This window comes from Rhagoletis zephyria, unplaced genomic scaffold (genome assembly GCF_001687245.7).
Source record: "Rhagoletis zephyria isolate East Lansing unplaced genomic scaffold, Rhagoletis_zephyria_1.1 Rzeph_scaffold_00002, whole genome shotgun sequence".
NCBI classification, from domain to species: Eukaryota; Metazoa; Arthropoda; class Insecta; order Diptera; family Tephritidae; genus Rhagoletis; species Rhagoletis zephyria.
In genome coordinates this window covers 975,080-996,408 of record NW_016157086.1, presented here as the reverse complement: position 1 = coordinate 996,408, position 21,329 = coordinate 975,080, and the positions used below count along the sequence as shown (strand labels likewise).

The window sequence follows — 21,329 nt, the reverse complement described above, 5'->3', positions numbered from 1 at the left end:
AAGTTCTTTAACAAACTTTTTTTATGCATAAAAACTTTGTTTTTGAAAGTATTTTAAAATCGGTCCAGCTCACGTAAATCTTAATATTTTTCCGAAATATTTTTGTGCACGTCTTCATATATAAAAGATTTTGTAATTCCGGTGGAAAACACGCAACTTTTTTGGTGATGCAGTCCAATGTACATACCTACATACATGTGTATGCAAGTAGTTGTATTGAATAGTTGCATGAAAAAAATTTTTCAAGGATAAGTAAAATATACGGTTTTTTTTTAACACGTAAGAAAATGTGTAAATTTCTTTACGACACTACCGCAAAATGCTGAGTAAAAGAAACCTATTTTCGCAATTTGGAAAACTCCAAATTGATTTCAGACCAGTGGTTTATTCAGCAAATTTGCTTATAATTACACGTAGAATCCATCTATGCTATACGCCCATAGTCGAAAAAAATTTATCCGCCATAATATACTTATACATAGTTTGACTGCCATCGAAAAGCTTTCATTAAGGAATTTACGTATTTCCATACTACAAATGCCCGATAATTTCACCTCCTTCAATAATATCTTTCGCTATACACTTTCACTCGTTGAGATATCCTCATTTCACCCCTTTTGCATTTCGCCATGCACATTGAAATATCGCTGAAGTGTTTTGGGATGCAGAAAACTTGCTTCAGATGCCATTTTCCACATGCTGCACGCCACACGATGGGTGGCGGGCGATTCAGCAGCAGAAAGCCCATAAAGTACTATGCACATTTTGGGTGCACCTAAAAGCCGAGGAGGGGAAGTTGTTGTGTAAGAGGAATCAAATTGACTTGCTGCTCAGTTATTAAGCTATGCAAAATTCATACATACATACATGAGCTGAGGTGGATAGAAGAGGAAATGCGTTAGCGAGGGGTGGCAAATGCCTTTTAAATGCTCCTCGTCGCGATGCGTTGCTTTTCTGCGGGTATCAAGTGTTTCGATAGTTGGCAGTTAGTGCAAGAGCAACGACGAGCACCATGAATAATGCTTTCAATTTCGCTGATGCTGCTTCTGGTTTATGTTGCACTAGCTAGAGATAAAAAGGGACTTTAAGCTTCGTAGAATAAAAGAAATACACAGATAAAAATGTAGAAGATAGAGTATTTAGAGAGCGAAAATGTATATTTAGTATAAAAGTGGTTTGCGTTGAGTATAAAGGGGGTTGACATTGCCGGCAAAGCTGACGGAGCTCGAAATGGGGTAAGGTGTTATAGGTCTTAAAGGATTTTCTCACCACCCAATAGTCTTAAGTACTTTGAGTGCATTTAACTGACTGCTTGAGTAAATGGATATTAGTTATTGTAGATTATTCTGCGCCCGCATGCGTTTAAGAAACAATTAACGGTGTATATACATTAGACTGCGTCACTCCCCATTAAAGTGGTCCAAAAATGTATGTAAAAAAATCTCCATTTCTACGAAAAATTGTTTTTTCTCCATATAATATACATAGAAAACTTTGAGCGCTTTGAGCACTCCCTAAATATTTTTTGATTTCAAAATAAAAAAATAGGGTTATATCTTTTTCGATATAGATCAATCCTAGGGTGTGCCAGCATTAAAATTCCGACTTTATTTTTTTGGACCACTCTACTCCCCATACACAAAAAAAAAATCAGTACTGTGTTTTCATTGGAATTATAAAATCTATTATATTTTAAGACGTCCACCAAAATATTTCGGAGAAGCATTAAGATTTAAGTGAGCTAACCGATTTGAAAATACTTCCAAAAATGGAGTTTTTTATAAATAAAAATAGTTTCTTAAAGTTTCCTTTTTTTGAAAAATTCCCTTCAAATGACCAAACGGTTTAAGCTTAAAAAATTTGCATAAAAATATTTTTAAAAAATTTAAAAAAATTTTGAACGGAATCGTAATAATGAGATTTTTGATCGGGGCAGGAGCGATTGTTTTTGTATGGGGAGTGATGCAGTCTAATGTACATACATACATCTGATTTTGCTTAAGGTTATATTTTTTGTCTTTTTTCTATCTAGATTCCTACCTCTACACCTGCTCGTCTTAATTACATTTATGTTATTCTGTTTTCCTTTATCTTTATTTTTACCTTTATACTCTATCTATAACAAAATCGATAGCAACATCCAACAAAATATTGGTAACAAAACCGATAAAAATATCGATAACAAAGTCGAAGACAAATTCGAAAAAAATTTTCGATAGCAAAATCGATAATAATATTGGTAGAAAAACCTATTATAAAATCGATAAAAATATCGATAACAAAATCGATAAATAATCGATAACAAAATTTCTATAGAAAAATCGATAATATTACTGATAGCAAAATTGATAAGAAAACTGATGTAAATATCGATAAAAAATCGAAAATCTCTAAAATCCGAAAAAAAAGAAAATTAAAAGGAAAATAAGACGTTTTTCTGCGTCAGCAAATGTTTTTATAAGGCACTTTCAAATACCTTTTACAGCGCAAGGCACATAAAAGTGCCGAAAAAAATGTTACCTCTCAAAGGCTAGTGATAAGAGTTATGACAGGCCATTGTGCGATTGGTATTCACGCGGTAAGCTGTTAAGAAGAAGATCAGTTGGAATCATCCCCACACTTTCTTTTAGACTGTCCAACCTTCACGAGGCTAAGATGGACGAATTTCGGCTCGCGCTTCTTAAATTAAAATTTAGCTCTCAGGGATCAGCTGTTCAGTTTTTTCGTAATATCACAAATGACCATCTCTTAATTGTCCAAGTGTCTTCCTTGCCTGGGGCAACCAATTTAACCTAAAGGCTGGTTTTCACTATATCAAATTCAGCGGCATTTGTCATCAAATAAGTGAAAACACATGGTCAAATGGGATTAAAGAGTGGTATATCGATTGATTTTGATCAGGAAAGATCTTTAGTCGTGTACATGTGCTGCTAAATCGGCTATCTGCCAGGCTTTGGCCGTAATATCATCGGCAAAGGTATGAAAAAAGGAGATAAAGTTGTGTCAAAATATGTCGCTAAATTCTGGAGTCAAAATATGACATAGTGAAAACCAGTCTTTGAGCTATGAAATAGTTGCTCATACGTACGCGTTGCCATGTACGCGTATGTACGAGAATGGTAATGTCCGATGTGGCGTATGAGTAACATTATTTCCTGCTTCTATTTCATACTAAAAATCAGAGACAACTATTATAAGAGTAAAAAATAAAACTCAATCAATAATCATTATATTTAGATAAATATTTTTCGAGTCATTTATAATTATTATACAAGGCCTTATATTAGAGCTGTCAAACTATCGATAGTCAAGTCCATCGATGTTTTACGATAGTCTTAAGGGTGACTATCGATACTATCGATAGTATCGACCCATTTCATATGTTTTTCTAAATCCATTTATTTTTCGTTATCTTGTTTTTATAAATTTGTTTATTTTAGCGGCCCACGGTTGCAGTTTAGTATTGAGAAATATTGCTAGAAATTCATTCGCCGTGTAAACAGTCAAAAAGCGAAAGACACTTTACATACATACATGCAAGGTGTCACTGCTCATGCAACTGCTTTCTGAAATTTCTCAATCTTACAGTCTTTTGAAATATATTGCATTGCCCGGTCTGACACGCTCTTAAGACGTCAATGTAACCTCTGCTATTCCCACGCTTAAAATAAAAAATTGCGCTTTTAGAAATAATACGTTCATTCCTTATCTTTTTTGACTAAAATCTGAAAAGTGTCAAAATGTCAGAGCGTAAGCAAAATGCGCTCACTAAAAGAGAATAACAGGAAAAAGTAAAGGAACGCAAAATCCAAATTATTAGTCCAAAGAATGGCAACAACAAAACTAACGTCAAACAAGAATAGAAATGTATGTACAAAACACATTCACTCAAGCACAAGCACAATAAACACTTACTATATCAATTATTTTTTTGCTTCCTTCCAATTTCAATTAATTTTTTTACTTTTTACATTATTCTCACTTTTCGCGTATTATTTAATTTCCGTTAATTTAAATTCAGTTGAGTTTGACACTTTTCAAGATTTTGCCAGCAAAAATTCTTCTGACTAAATCTGACTACTTCGGACTGAAGAGAGTCATTCTCACTGAGTGTTGCTCTCTCATTTTTGCTGTTATTTTAGAGTTAAGGAACGCTTTTTGGACTAAATCTGACTACTTCGGACTTTTTCTGGCTATTTCTGGGAGATAAGGAACGCAACTAATGCCATGAACCAACTAAACTGATCACCCAGCGCGGCAACCGCGTATTTAAAATTGCATTTGAGAAAAAAATAATAGTTGATAACGTCATTTTTAATCGGTTGTTTCTCTCACACACATGGTTTCATTCCGTGGCGAAAAAATGACGTCACTGCGAAAAACATACTTTTCTCTCGCACAACGTCCTGGGTGATCTTTATTTTAATCGTTCGTTCATGAAATAATGCTGCCCATTTTTGTTCTCTTTGAACCAATACGTGCAAATGTCAAAAGCGCTAGGAAAGAGAATACGCTATCAATGAAACGATAGCGGCGATAGTACTAAAACTATCGATAGTTATTTCAAGTGACCAGACTATCGATACTATCGATAGTATCGTCGATAGTTTGACAGCTCTACCTTATATTATAAAAGTACTTTCATAATAATTATCAGAGAAATAAATAGTTTTTATTTTTAAGCCTTCAAAGACTTTTATTTTAAGACTTATATCATAAAAGTTTTTTCCTAATAATTATCATTGAGATAAATATTTTTAAGGCAAAGACTTTTTCTAAGACTTATATTGTAAAAGTCTTTTCATAACAAATTATAAGCGCGAACAAATTTTTTATGTCTTAAAAGACGGGGCTTGTTCAGGAGCATTAGAGGATTAGTTGGGCACCAGTTCGGGGCTAGGTGGGAACGAGTTCGGGAATAGTTGGGGAGTAATTTGGGACCAGTTGGGGCTTCGCTTGGGACCCGTTCGGAACTATATACAAAACTTTTTCGCACTCATAATTATTATCAAAAGACTTTTATAATATAAGTCTCAAAATAAAAGTCTTTGAAGACTTAAAAATATTTATCTCGCTGATAAATATTAAGAAAAGACTTCAATTATTTAAATCTTAAAATAATAGTTATCGATGACTTAAAAAAATTTTATGTAATTTGACATGAAACATGAATTGTTATTGCAGCTTTTGTGCAGCCTACATTGATGCAGCGTGGCTCGCAATTAATTTATAACTAAACGCGAGGACCTCTCGGGGATTAATAAAAGCTGCTTAAGTAACTCGTTTGAGTAGCGGTTACAATTCAAAATCACGTGATATCGCAAATGAATATCTCTAAACCATAACAGATTTTTCTAAATCCATGAGAAGGGAATGCCATGGAACATGATTGAGCCGACTACTGCGGAGCACTTTCTACTTTCTAAGACCAGATTTTTACCAGTAGTGGATTTTCTTGCATATAGGGCAGTACGATTTCGACTCAATCTCTTGTACAAAATGATATCCAGCTGTCTAATTTGGATCACTGGTATAAGTGTAAAATTAGGGAATTTTGCTTTAGTTGGTGAAGAAAATCTTGGCGGTATTAGTGGGTTTGACATTAAGTCGGCTATCCTTCATCCATACACAAAGCTGGAAGACGTTCGTCTACTAGACCACGTCTATAGAAGTTCATTGAGATCAGCTCGGAAAACAAATTATACACACAAATTATATAGGCTGCGTTTCTTTATACATTCCGGATAATCCCATTCCACAGCCGGAATAAACAGAATGCGTTTGAAATATACGTCAACATATCAACAGGAACGTTCTAAAGAATAAATAAACAAAAAAGCTTATTCCAAACGTTCAGAATGAATAAAGAAATGCAGCCATAATGTAAGCTCTTGATTGGGACAATCTGTATAGTTAGCATATGTAATGTGTGCATAGTAAGAATAGTGAGCAACTCGCTAAAGTCTGATCTACAAGCGCTACATATATATTGATGCTGCTATGCAACAGCTGAAACTCCTCAAGGGGATTTTACTAAACGTTAACCTACACTGTTTGCAAAGGTTAAATCTCCGCGGGCTGGTAAAAAGCAAACAAATGTTGGCTTCGAACGCTTAGAAAACGAAACTGCTGATGAAATATGCGCATGGCACGTAATACATACACATAGGCGTAGATACATACATACATATGTACATACATATATACTCTTAAGACACACAGTTCTTAACACAGCAACAAAGACGGACATATTCATATAAATAAACTGAAATTTAAAAAAATATAATTTTAAAGGTCGCTGAGAAAAACGGCATAAAGTATGATAGCAATAACACGAACAAAAGTAGAAGTAAAAGTAAAGCAACAGCCAAGTAAGCGAGTGAGTTGAAGGCAGTTATGAAAAGGAGTCAGGATAACAGCGCAATTACTGTTTAATGTGGAGCTAAATGGTATTTTAACAAGTCAACGCTGCCAATGAAAGAGTAAAGAAAAAATTTAAATGAAAATATATACATACATACATAAACTCAGTATATACGTCTGTCTGCCTGTGTGTATTAGCGGCAAAAAATTAAATTGAAGCAAAACGTAAAAGAGTAAACAATAAGGCCGCCAATACTGACAGAAAATGTTCGAAACATTTAAGAAAACGACAGCAACGGCAAGGATAATAACTGCCTTAGGGAATACTAATGTGACTTACTATTTATTGCGCACATATCTGCTTGCACGCTAGAACTGAAGTGAGTGGCTGCTACGAAAATTACTGGAGTTAATGAAATTGGTAAATACCAACTTACACAAGGGACAGGAAGTGATAGTGATAATATCGAAAACGATAATGCTAAAAATATCGATAACGATAAGACAACCAGAAAACGTTTCGATAAAGATGTCAACGTCAAAAACGATAAAATACCGACACATATCGATAACAATATCTAAACGATAAAAATTCGATAATGGTAATAGCATTGAAGCCGATAAATTATCGATAACAATAACGGCTGGTGCTTAAATTTAAATACCGATTCCACTTTATCCCGCGAAAACTAAAAAAAAAAAATATTTAACTTTAGCCAGAGAAATTAAAAAAATTTATTTTTTCGTTTGATAAGGTTTGGAAAAAAACATTTTCTGAGTTCTGAGCGAACAAGAAATTTTATATCGAAATAAGTGTTATCTCGTTTGTCGATGCCATTTTTGGGGGTTATATAGAGGTAATGTGGAGGTTGAATCTTAAATAAATTTCCCGCTATTTCAGAATAAGGTGTGAAAAAGATGATATCTGTTAAAAAACGAAATTTTACCTTCATTTCAACTTGATCCAGGCGTGGGGAATCACGAGTCGACTAGACAGACAGAAGGTAAGGTTCTTTTTAATTTTGTTGTTTGACGACAGATCCGGGAAACGTGCTGTTCGACGAGGTCAGACCAAAGTAAAGCAGCAGTTGATGTCACGTGGGGTGCTTTCGTAAGCCGAACAAATATCGAGTATGTAGGAGTCGAGACTATGTAGATAAGTAAGATTTTAGTCTTCTAACGCAACTACAACAGTTCTATATCTGGGGCGGTTTCGGTTAAGGCCAGAATACCTGAGTATTCACTACTCGAAGGAAAAGAGAGTTATAGGGCTGGTTTCCCGGGTTTCTGCGGTGGTGGGTGGAAACACTCCCCCAGAATTCCGAATATCAGGAATGATGAGAGTGGACAGCGACAAAGTTAGGTCCTTAGTGCCCTATTCTAGCCACGCCAGTCGAAGTTTTAGTATCAGCTTGAATAGTCAGTCATAGCCAATGGCTTCCAGGATAGCTGAACTTCAACTCTGATAAAAGGAAGAAATGCAACAGGTGGACCGAGTTTATGGTCACTCGAAGTTTGGCATTCTGCACAGAAGGATGCAGTGTGAACTGACGGCTAAAATAGTTGGCGTAGTTCCTCGGCTACCACGAATCCAAAATATGATCTCCGCCCTGTCATAACGCTTCATCGGGTTGGACAGGGGCTTCGCAGTTGACCAAAACTTTAGTTTGTTCCAGTACACTAGGACATAGTAAGAAATAGTATGAAATTACAGGAAGTGGTTCCCGTACGCAAGAATTTCTCTCACTGGGAAGACTTTTGACATCAGAATCGTGAGCTATAATCTTCGTGCCGACATTTTGAGATGTCACTAATCCAATTCTTACTAGTCCTAGTTAAAACAAAATTTGTTTGATATTTTCCCTACAGGGTGTATAAGCGGAGCATCATGTGTGTCGCTGTGTGTATTTGTATGTTTGAGCGAGTACAAAAACGAGCTGTTGACTGCCAATGAAAATGATAAAAGCTAAAATAAATGACGGTAATTAAAATGCAAATGCAAAAGCAAAACAAAAAAAATGGTATTTCAACAACAAAAACAACAGTTTCAACAACACTCGCTGCTAAGGCCTGAGGATATGAAATTAGTATGAGTGGGAGTGTAAGTGGCGCGCTCTAAAAGGTCGTAGAAGTCATGGCAAATGACACAAAAGAGCAAAAAATACTCAAATGAAAGTAGAAAAAATTTTAACGAACTGAAATTAACAAAACAAATGGAAAATGTTTTCAAAGTAATTTAATGTAAAAACAAATAGGCAGATACACAAACGAAAATCCTATTCCAAAGCGGAAATAAAGCCATGTAACAAATAAAGAGTTTGCCGGGTTGGTTGTTTCTTTTTTTTTGATGTTGATGTAGTAGTTTTCATTGTCGTTGAGGTGTTAGACTAATGCGCGTAGAAGAAGTTGGCAAACGTTTTTGTAATTAGTTACTAATCGCAGTTTAATAGGAAAGTTACCGAAGAGAAAGGGGAAAATAAAACATATCGATAAAGGACAGCAAGAATGTGATGTGTATAAATAGCATTGACTGCGCAAAAAGTGGTGTACGAAAATAGCCTGGTAAAAGCAGCAAACAAATTATTGCAATAACAACTACAATGTAAATTTTCGCAGGAAGTAAAAAGCTATGTAAATATTGTTGTTTTCAGAAGTGAAATAGTTGAAATTAAATTGCTTTTTATTATTCAGTCAAATGCTTGGTTCCGTTTTTCACTGTATTTCAGTGGAAGACTGAATTAATTTGGTTGAAATGAAACTTTGTAATCGAGTTCGGAAATGTTTGCGTTAAATATTTAACGCCGCGATGGAGGGGCTATGCCTATGCGAATGGGCGGACAGAACATGAACGGCGTTGAATATAACCGATAATGAGTATGGGAAAAAGGACAGAGATAAAGACAAGGGCAAAGATGTGACAAAGACAAAACCAAGTATGTACATATAAAAATATAGACAAAGAAGGAGAATATGAAGCTGAAGAAGATAGAAATGAAAATGAAAATGGAGCAGAAGATGCAGATGAAGAGGAAGGTGTAGATGAAGCTCAAGATGATGACGAAGATGAGTATGAAGTTGAAGAGGAAAATTACGATAAACATAAAGATATGGATTAAAGTGAAGATCTATATATTAATACGCTAACATAAATTATGTCAACGTTCGTTTGGCGATTCTACCCAACCGATTTCAAGAACAAGAACACCATTAAAAAGGTATAATTCTGTAGACGGGGAGAGTTTTCAAAATTGCTTGAAAATTACGGCCAAAATCGTCGTTTACAAATTTCCACATTTGTGTATATTTGTTGTAGCATTTTTTAAGCGTTAGTTATTTTCGCATTTTGTGTTACTTCGTATTTGAAATTGAACTTTGTAATAAAGATATAAGCGATGATGAAGAAATAAATGATAACGATTAAGACATAAAAGTGAAGGCAAAAATTAAGATAAAGACGAAAATGAAAACAATGTAGAATAAATAAGAATTAGCGTAACTCGAAGGGTAAGAAAGTTTATTGAAATTTTTCGATAGGAATCGAAATAAATTCGGTCATAAAAAATTTAGTTATCGAAAGTTATCAAGCTACCGAAATTTATCGAATCATCGAAGTTTATAGATATCGAAATTTATCGATTAACTCATGTTAATTGAGCTATCGTAACGAATCGAATTATTCAAATTGATCAAGGTGCATTGTGTTGTAGAAATGTATAGACATAGAAAATTACTTGTTGAAATTTATAGATAAGTAGTTATCGAGCTATACAAATTTATTGGATTACCGAAATTTGACAAGTTAATGAAATTTATTACGTTACTGAATTATTATTATTTAAAGAGCTAACTAAATTTAGCGAGTTATCGTAATGCATCGACTTCTATCAACTTTTCGATATTTATCGATTTACTGAAATTTTTCGATGTATCCAATCGACGTTTTTGTAATTGTAAGGTTGTATAAGTTTATCGAGTTATCATTGCTTATTGAATTTTTTCGTGTTGCCAGAGTGTAACGAGCTATCGAGTTTTGTTGATAGCTTTCGAAAAATATGGGGCTATCAAAACTTACCAACTTATCGAAGTTTTTACAGGTATCCAAAGTTTATCGAGCTATCGATTTATATCGAGATAAAAATTTTTGAGCTATCGAAATTTATCGAGCACTATAAATGCACAGTTAAAACAAATTGATATTGAAATTAGTCGTGTTATAGAATTTTGTTGAGTTATCGGATTTTAGTGTTATTGAAATTCATTGATTATAATCGATAATTATCTATATGTATCAAATTATAGAAATTTATCGACAAACTGAAATAAAGATATTGGATCAATTCCAAGTTCTGCTAAAGTCCTATAAAGACCTTTAAAGATGTAAAAGTCGTTGTCACGTTCTATTTCCAAAGCAGAAGATAATTTTGTTCCTTACAAGGTAAACGAGGTGACAAGTTAGAAAACCTCTCCAAGGGTCCTAAAAAACTAGAAAAATTCTTAAAGGATTTTTCCCATAGAATCCGAATCTGACCGTAAAAATATTAGTTTGGCTCTATATTTCGAGCAACTTAGGTTTAAGGGTGGCGAAATATGCATTTTTGGACATTTTCGAGCTTCTTTAAAACAATAAATTTATGCAATAATAAAACAAAACTGTTTCCAATTTCATTCAGTGTTCGGACCATATTTTTTTGATGAGAGTATTAAAGGGCAGTGTGTAGGCTTTCATATCCTCCCACACAGACAGATATATTGCATAAATTGATTGTTTTACAGAACGAACGGAATAACCGAACCTGATCTTAAAATACGTACATTGGTACAAAGGCGGCGTTTAAGGATGCTTTTCGCGCCCGCTGGTCACCGTCCTAGTTGCTAGCCTAGAGGATGGATTCAAGAGCAGGTGTACGTGTCTAGGGACCTGGACAAAGAGTTTAAAGGTCGCCTTTCTAGTTATCTTTTCAGATAGCCAAACAGTCATCAGGGCCCTCTCAAACGGGATGATGGATTCCTGAATTGTAAAACACTGCTATAAAACGCTTTAAGTTCTGGCAGCAAATAATATAGTAAATCTGTGCTGGGTGCCGGACCACTGTGGGATCGAAGGCGACCAGGGCGCTGACCAGATGGCCCGATAATCATCGTTAATCCTTCTTAGGAATGGAATCATTCTGAGGTCTTAGTTGGTCCTCTTCGAGAACTAGAATTGCTGAGTGGGTACACCCTGAACAAAGTAAGTACTGGAAGGGGTTGGCGGCCATAGATAGGCCAAGCTCTTTGGCTATCCTTTCAATAGAACAGAAATTACATCAGACTACTCTAACTAGTACTATGGGTATGTTTTCATATGCACCGAATAGGTGTTATCGGCGAGTCGGAAAGCCGGCTCTGCCTAGAGGACGAGCAAACTATCGAACGTATTCTTTGTTGCAATCCAGCCCTGACTAGCTGCATTGATCAAACCCATGGAAATAAGAAATTTGACTATCAAGGCTCTTCTAGAATTCATTAGGGTCTGACCACGCATACTTCGCATAACTTTGCACAACCATTAGTACCAGTGCAATAAAAATGTAACTTAAGAAAATGTGAAGCAAGATCTAAACTCAACAGATCGCTAAGGTTTTAGCGGAATACATACAAAATACATAAAAAAACATATGAAATTACCGTTTGAAGTTTATGCGAAGTATGCATAATTAGACCACCAGGGAAGCAGTGGTTCTTCTTCTTCTTCTTTTTTGGCGCTATAACCACCTAAGCGATTTTGGCCGAGTTCAGCAAAGCACGCCAGTCGTTTCTCCTCTGTCCAACTGACGCCAATTGGAAGCGCCAAGTGAAGCCAAGTCCTTCTCCACCTGATCTTTCCATCGCAGTGGGGGCCTCCCTCTTCCTCTGCTACCACCAGCGGGTTCCGAGTTGAATACTTTCAGAGCTGGAGCGTCGGTGTCCATTCGAACGACATGACCAAGCCAGCGGAGCCGCTGTATTTAATTCTCTTGCACTATGTCCATATCGTTGTAAAGCTCATACAGCTCATCGTTCCATCGTCTGCGGTACTCGCCGTCGCCAACGCGTAAAGGACCGTAAATCTTCCGCAAAATCTTTCTCTCAAACACCCCAAGAGCCGCCTCATCGGATGTTGTCATTGTCCATGCTTCTGCGCCATATACCAGCACGGGCATGATGAGTGACTTATAGAGCGTGGTTTTCGTACGTCGAGAGAGGACTTTACTCCTGAATTGCCTACTCAGTCCAAAGTAGCACTTGTTGGCCAGAGTTATTCTGCGTTGGATGTCAATGCTGACATTATTATCGGTGTTAATGCTGGTTCACAAGTAAACGAAATTCTCTACTTTCTCGAAATTGTAACTGTCAACAGTGACGTGGGTGCCAAGGCGCGAATGTGCTGACTGTTTGTTTGATGACAGGAGATACTTCGTCTTGTCCTCGTTTACCACCAGACCCATTCGCTTTGCTTCGGTTTTTGTTGCCGATGATGTCGATGTCGTCGGCATAAGCCAGAAATTGCACGCTCTTGTAATATCGGCATAAGCCAGCAATTGCACGCTCTTGTAGTAAATTGTTCCTGAGCGGTTCAGTTCTGCAGCTCTTATTATCTTCTCCAACATCAGATTAAAGAAGTCACATGAAAGGGAGTCGCCCTGTCTGAAACCCCGTTTTGTGGCGAACGGCTCGGAGAGGTCTTTTCCAATTCTGACGGAGCTGGTGGTATTGCTCAACGTCATTTTACACAGCCGTATGAGTTTTGAGGGGATGCCAAATTCAGACATAGCGGCGTATAGGCAACTCCTTTTAGTGCTGTCAAAAGCGGCTTTAAAGTCGACAAATAGGTGGTGAGTGTCGATCCTTTTCTCGCGGGTCTTTTCCAAGATTTGGCGTATTGTGAATACCTGGTCTATGGTGGATTTGCCAGGTCTAAAGCCACACTGATAAGGCCCAATCAGTTCATTGACGGTGGGCTTCAGTCTTTCACACAATACGCTCGATAAGACCTTGTAACCTATGCTTAGAAGGCTGATCCCGCGGTAGTTGGCGCGAATGGCGGGGTCACCTTTCTTGTGGATTGGGCAGAGCACACTTAAATTCCAGTCGTCGGGCATGCGTTCATCTGACCATATTCTGCACAAGAGTTGATGCATGCACTTTATCAACTCCTCGCCGCCGTACTTGAATATCTCAGCTGGCAGGCTGTCAGCTTCAGCGGCTTTGTCGTTATTCTGCCGCGTTATTGCTATTCGTACCTCGTCATAGTCAGGCGGTGGAACGTCGACTCCGGCATCATCGACTGCGGGCTCGGGTTCTTCTTCTCCACAACTTTCCGTGCTGCTACCATTTAGTAGGGTAGCAGTGGTTATCTTAGGGCATAGTAGTTAAGGGAGTCCCTTTAGAGATGCAAAAGATTCGACTCCTCGGACAGCGAAATTTTTATCTTTTTTTAAAAGTATCTTTTTTGTTTTCTTTTTAACTTAAAATTTTTGCATCTTTTGTATGTGTTTTCTAATTTTTTTCCATACTTTAAATTTATATTTTGTTGTTCTCTTTTAATTAAAATTTCTTTGAAATTTTTAGATTTTTTTGTTTTGAAAAGAAAAGTATATATTAATTTTTAAAAACCCTTTTATGTATTTTTTCTATTTTTTACTAAAATTTTTTTTGAGTTCTTAATTAAATTTACTTTTAACTGTTAGATGTTATTGCTTGAAAATAGAAAAAAATTTTGAAGATCATTCAATTTTTATGAACTTATGTATTTTATTTTTAAAAATTAAAGAATAAATTTTTTTTTAATTTCATTTAACTTTTAGAAACTTTTTAAATTGACATTTTCTGTTTTTTTTTATATAGCTTGGTTTTGCTTTGTTAATATTATTGTCTTTTAGATTTTAGATGTTATTGCTTTAAAGAGAAAAATATTTGGTTTTTAATTTTATTTAATTTTTAAGCGCTATTTTCTTCTTTTTTGATTTAATTGTCTGCTTTTCTAATTTAAGCATAAAAAGAAGAACAAATTTTTAATTTCGTTAAATTTTTAAAAACGGTTTTATCTATTTTTGCTTTATTTTCATCTTAATTTTTACTTTTTTAATTAAATTTTATTTTATTTACTAGTTTTTATTGCTTTAAAAATAAAAATATATGCATTTTTTAATTTGATTTTATTAAAAAAAACGTATCGCTAAAAGCGAACAGCATAAAGCTAACACTTTCTCGTTAGCAGATCTTTCAACTAGTCTTTCGAAAGATAGTAAAGAGCTTTCAAGACAGTTTCCATAATTGCCCTGTAAGTTTCTAAGTAAAAATCAACGTAGTTTTATATTCACATTATTTACTTGTATTTGTATTCGTTTCCTTGCCCCTTTTTTCATACTTCTCCTTAGTGCTTTAGGAACACTGCAACTGTTAAAGTCAGACTAAACAATTTGATCAATTATGTAAAAAAAAGCACAATTTCAAACCTAACAGCAACTAAGTGGCGCTTCAATACAACCTTAACTGCCATGCAATGTTTCTGCTTTTACGAGCACTTCCCTGAATTCTATTACTTTCGCGCGCTCACACTTTACAAAGCTACATGCATCAATGAAATTTCTAATTAATTTGCTACAACAGTTTATTTAATTAAAATTGATTACTAATTCGCTTACCGAGTTGGTGGTAGTACAATTGCTGCACCAACAACCAGCCAGCTAACAACATACATAGATACATAGATACATATGTGACAGGAGACAACGTCAGCTTTCGTTAGCTATTTGTCATTGAATTGCACTTTTATTTGTTCTTGTATTTTTGTTCCCACGCATTTCCTCAATGTTGCACCTTGCGTGTTATTCTCTGCTTGTCATTTTAATAGCTCAGCTCGTCTGCCAGTTGCTTGACCACCTTTTTTCCGCTTGACCATCTCACTACGCTTGTGTTGGCATTAACGCAGCCAGCGCGGGCGAAATTAAATACGGCAATACGTTGGACCATTAAATAAAGTGCAAAGATGCCAATTAAAGCGATTGAAACAGCTAATGATAAGTAAAATTCCATGGAAGAAAACTTCATTTCGCAGCTGTGTGTAGGTGGTAGAACATACGTACATACATATGCACGTACATACATACGCATGGTATGTGGGAATATTTTTAATAAGTTTTGTACTCGTATAAGTAAGAGTGCTTGCGTAAGCTTAAATACATATTATGTATGTATGTATTTTCATTTAATTGATTGATAATTATCAACAAAGTGGAAGGCCAATCTTAAGATTAACAAAAAAATATAATTGACTATCTTTTGAGGCTGGCGTTTTAAAACTTCTTAATAAAATATTTACACAAAAATAATTATTCTCAAAAAAAACGGAAATTTCAGCCTGGTCAATAAAACTTTTTAAGTACAAAGTCCTTATTGGGATATGCCAGCAAGGTCTGAGCTTTTGCTTTAATTTAAAGTTGATTTTTTCCTATGGTCACATTAGCATCTTTTGTATTGGTATGCTTGGCTGCTCTGGATTGCAAAATTTCTTGTTTAGATGCAGTTAAAAATTTTTAGTGAGTCAAATTTTAGGCACTATACTGGGATAGGCAATATGGTAGTCCACGGACGGGCACTTAGTCCTCTCTCATGCTGTCCATGCTGTTACCACCTAATAGATTTTTCTGGAAGGGGGCCGGCGGGTAAACTATATGAAAAATCACTCTTTGCTCAAAATGAAGTTCCACAGGAGGCTGATGTGCACCTAAGAGCGTTACTTCGATGGCGTGCAAGTATAGATGTTTAAGAGTGGCAGTTGGTTGGCTGCAATGCTTCATAGTGCTACTATGATACAATTAGCGCGTTTTGCGCCATTTGGACGCATTTTCGTGCGAATGCTAAATACCCATGCATAACTAGTTTTCTTCTTGATTCCCTGATGAATTTTTCGATGTATGGTAGATCCTGATATACATATCTGGTAGTTTTGTTTGTATGTGTCTTCCTAGTGCTTTATGCCTAATAACCGCTAGAACTGGGCATTCACAAAGGAAATGCTGCCAGCTGCGGCAGACTAATATATGATAGCCCTATTCTCTCTGCATGTTTGCCTGTGGGCCTCGATCTATTAAGCAGGTCTCATGTCTTCGTCCTGCTATAGTTAGGCCAGAGTTCTCTAGCTATTTTGCAAGTCCGCACCACCTTACCCTTGTCACTCTAAGAAACTGCAAACCAAATCCTCTTTGAACGACTCCGAGGGAGCATCCCGTTCAACAGCCTCGGATTTTTCCAGGTAGGCTCCTGCTTTTGCATATTCATTCCTACTCATTTCCTTCAATGTTCATGCGGCCGCGAACCCAGACAAGAGAGACACCTCTTGACGCAGACACAGAGCATGATTCCGTTTTACACTTCTGGGCTAGCTGGGATTTGGTGATTGGTGATGCTAGTGCAAACAGAGCCGCTTGGTTGTCAGAGTATATTGTTGCTTTCTTAATTCTGCCGATGCGTTCTCCTATAACCTGAATTCATTTCCTGATAGCCGGTGTTGTTGGTGTCCGATCAATTAGCGTCGACCCGTTAGTTCTAGAACCCAATTTGGGTACTTTCGTGGTCCTCACCACGACGCACACAAAACAAACGCTATCGGCTCTGCCATTGCGATCACATGGCGAACAAAAAAGTGCCGCAGGAAAATAATAGTGACGTCACTATAGTGGATTTTCACGACATGATTTCCTGCTTCTTCTTTATACTATTCGTAGGTATTTTTTTGGCGTGAACACCCCTAATGGAGACTTTTTCCGACCACCGACAACAAGCAGCTTTGCTTCCCAAGCTGATCATTTCTTAATGCAATTAGTTGCCGGCAAAGTTCGGTCCCATTGATGGGAATGAAAAAAAATAAGGGTAAAACGTTGAAGCATACATTCTTTGTATTTTTGTTCGGCCAGCTAGCATATTCGATCAGTGCCAGAAAGAAGCTTGGTAAGAGTTTGAAAGCCGCTTTTATTAGTTATCATTTCAGACAGGCAATCAGTTATCAGCAGTCTATTCAATAGCACTATCGAAAGGATAGAGATCGTCGACGAGCTGGCAAGATAAAAGTCAGCCTGTGTGCTTTTGCGGTCGGAACCATCCTGTGTACTCAGCTAGTCTTCTTCGAGACCTTTAATTATAGAGTGTGTAAACTCAGAAACAAAGTAGGTACTGCACAGCGGTGGGGGGCCAGAAACAAACCAAGCTCTTTGGATATTTTATAAAGACTACTAGCTAGCAGGGTACCTAATCGCTTGTAACCAACTGCCCTCGCACATGCACCAATCGGTTTGGCCTGATCACGGTGACGGAATGCCATGAAGGCCAAGTTACTGCTGGCATTTATTAAGGAAGCTGGCAGCGCATTGGGATATATTATAGATGTCCAAAATATCTTCTATTTACATATATGTAGATCGCACGCCCCTTGTTCACCCAATTTACTAACTAATTAACTAAATCTTCTTTTTCTTTGGTTCTGTAACCGCCTAAGCGATTTTTGCCGAGTACCGCAAAGCACGCTAGTCACTGGAGGCAATTGGAAATGCCAAGTGATGCCAAATTCTTCTCCACTTTGCCTTTCCATAGCAGAGAAGGCCTTCCTTTTCTTCTGCTTCCAGCATCGCGTCCGCGCAAAGGCTTGTAAATCTATCGCAGAATCTTTCCCTCGAAAACTCCAAGAGCCGCCTGGCAGGCATGATGAGTGACTTTTGGAGTGAAATTTTTGCACGACGACTGCTCCTCCATAAATTATGTACGTTTTGGACGTCGTTCACTACGCCGCTATGGTTGTTTCTACATGAGTTCACTCTAGTCTTGAAATTTCCTGTTAGCGCCTAAGTCTCTGGCAGCATTTTAGGACGTTTTGAAGCACTTAGATCTCACGTATTTCGGCCTCTATCTTCTTATTGCGGCAAATTTTTGTCCTGCAGCTTCGTGTCATTCCTTATCGTACCAGGAGTTCTTTCGGGCCCGCTGTAATCCGATTTCCGGGAAATGTGATTCCACTGTCCGTGTATGTCGGTTTGTTGAAGAGTGCTCTCAGAGAGGAGGTGTGAGCGTGAAGTGGCGATTAATTTGATCGTCTGCTGTGATTGCAGCTCTTCGATGATGAGATTTCCTTGCATTATGGGACACAAATTTTTTTCTGCACATAGACTGATGCCTATCTTGGCTGCAACAAGAAAGTTCTCCGAGTCGATGTTTCGTTCCTTATATAGGGGTGATCTACCACTGTGGTCTGTAGGTCTAGTAAAAATTCTTAGTGTCCACGAGTTTGGGCTTATGTTGAGGCTCATGACCTCAGGGCTCAGTACCTATAATGAAGCGTTGGCGGAAAATAATTTCAAGACAACCAAAAAAATACTTGATTATCGCGAATAGCTGCTTTAAATAAAAAAATCTCTCCATCTATGCCTATTTGAGTATGAATTTATCATTTAATTAAAAACTTACAGGAAAACAAAATCATTAAAGTCATAAAAATGAGCGCATCAACAATTTTCTATTTACGTTCAAAAGATAATTGTTTCTCTCAAAAGAGCAGATTCATGCTGACCTCAAATGTTAAATAAACAAATGCACAATGGACAATGGAATGGAAATGACATCAGTCCGCCTGCACCTGTAGCATACTTTCCGCTCTGGCAATCAAAGTTAGTGGTAAGTGCGAAAATTCCTTTATCTTTATTTTACACATACATATATTTATGTATGTACATTAGACTGCATCACCAAAAAAAGTTGTGGTTTTTCCGCGGGGATTACAAAAGTTATTATATTTTAAGACGTCCACCAAAATATTTCGGAAAAATATTAAGATTTAAGCGAGCTGGACCGATTTGAAAATACCTCCAAAAATGAAGGTTTTTATGAATAAAAATAGTTTCTTAAAGAACTTTTTGAAAAAAGTCCCCTCAGATGACAAATTAGTATAAGCTTAAAAAATCTGCATAAAAATATTTAAAAATCTTTTCAACGGAATCGTAAGAATGAGATTTTTGATGCTTTTTTTTTACTTTTTTCAAAGATTGGTTTACGAAAAACTTGAATAACTGGGCCAAAAATGTTCTGATTTAGACTTGTGGGATCTCAGTAGAAAGGTATTTTCACACTGTTTTTATTTCTGGCCAAAAAAACGTCATTCGCGTCCCATCTTGTTTTTTCGAATACCAACACATCTTAGTTCAACTTTGAATGATGTTCGTTCATCCTACGTTTCTCTTCCACCAATCTTTGAAAAAAGTTAAAAAACAGCATCAAAAATTTCATCATTAAGATTCCGTTCAATTTTTTTTTAAATTTTTTAAAATATTTTTATGCAAATATTTTAAGCTTAAACCGTTTTGTCATTTGAGGGGATTTTTTCAAAAAAAAATCGTTAAGAAAATATTTTTATTCATAAAAAACTCCATTTTTGGAGGTATTTTCAAATCGGTCCAGCTCACTTAAATCTTAATATTTTTCCGAAATATTTTGGTGGACGTCTTAAAATATAATAGATTTTATAATTCCAATGGAAAAATAGTACCGATTTTTTTTTGTATGGGGAGTGATGCACTCTAATGTACATACATAAATATGTTTGTACGTTCATTACTTTTGCATGTCACTTATGTATGTTCGTGGTACTCTCACGTCCTTCAGTCTTTCGCTATGCTATGTTTATTTGCATGTGGGCAAATTTTCATTAAGTGACCAAGATCAAAAGCGTACAAACAAACAAAAGCAATGCAGCAACAACAGCAGCAGCAGCAGAACTTATCTCGGCCAGCATCTTGAGTGGTCAGTGTGACTTCTGATTGCTGCAGTTTCGTGTGAGGGGAAGCAAAAAGCTAAAACTTAAGATAAAATAAAATGAAATTTCATCAAAATGTGTGTTGTCGTCGTTGTTGTTATTGTTGTTGTTGTGCATGCGGATGTGAAGGTTCATGCAGTTCTTACCAATCCAATAAACAAAGGAGCTGTCCAAACGCTTGATGTTCCTACGAATACATATTTTCGAACCGTTATTTAGAAATTCACTCAAAAATGCTTATTGTGTTCACTTTAGCTACTCGGCACAGTGGTTCGAATCGCAAATCTGCGGAACGATATTATATAATCAAATACAATTTCATGAAGTTTTACACTAAACCTTATCTAGGGGATTTTTGGGTCGCTGATTACAAATCTGAAGTCGTTTACCAAATATTCGAAATAGCGGAACCAATATGGCGGACCAAAAAAAAAAATAAAAAAAAATTGGTAGACTTCTATGAAATTGGTACCTGAACGTTGCACTGCAATGTGGCGGATAAAAAAATCGGAACTCTTCATATGAGCAAATCTCACGAGTTGTTTTTTTAGTGTCACTCACTCTTCTCACCAGAAAAAAACGCTGGAGCATTCTTCTTGTATTTATTTCAATAAATTTGAGTTCCAGAAACCAGTGCAGTATTTGAACAGTTTTAGCTTTAAATCGTTTATTAAGGCGAAAAACTACCGAAATTACTAATTTTTTCATTGCCAACTGTGCGAAGTTTTCAGATATAATGTTCACATAAGACTCAATGAAAGCTGGAACCAAATAAAACATATTTGTGAAGTTTCAAAAGTGTGCCACCAAATTAAAAAAAATAAAATAAAATTGGAATAATGCAGTATATCTGACGCAGCTTTTTTGTAATTTTTGAAATTTAAAGGCTTTTTCAATTTAAAGACACTTCAAAAGTTACCATTAAATGGTAAAATGTTCTCTTTGCTAAAACGAAAGAATCTAGACGAAAGAAGAAGACGATAATTTGCGAAACAAAAATTCCAATTTTACAATTTTTATTGGCGCACTCAAAATTTATTCTAAAATTGTTATATTCATGAAGAAATTATTACATCCATATATTCGTGAAGAATGCTAAAGGAAAATATTTTTAATACTTTTAAATAATAGTGGTATTCATCTAAAC

The 21,329-nt window shown here is 36.2% G+C and overlaps 1 long non-coding RNA gene across 1 annotated transcript; it reads right to left on the bottom strand.

The window, feature by feature from the left end:
• LOC108367651 (uncharacterized) lies at positions 1-20,889 on the bottom strand. Its single transcript, XR_001848277.1, has 3 exons — positions 20,814-20,889; positions 17,842-17,846; positions 1-15 (listed from the first exon to the last, which is right to left on the bottom strand). It is a non-coding gene; the product is annotated as an uncharacterized LOC108367651 (long non-coding RNA).
• Positions 20,890-21,329: the final 440 nt, after the last annotated feature.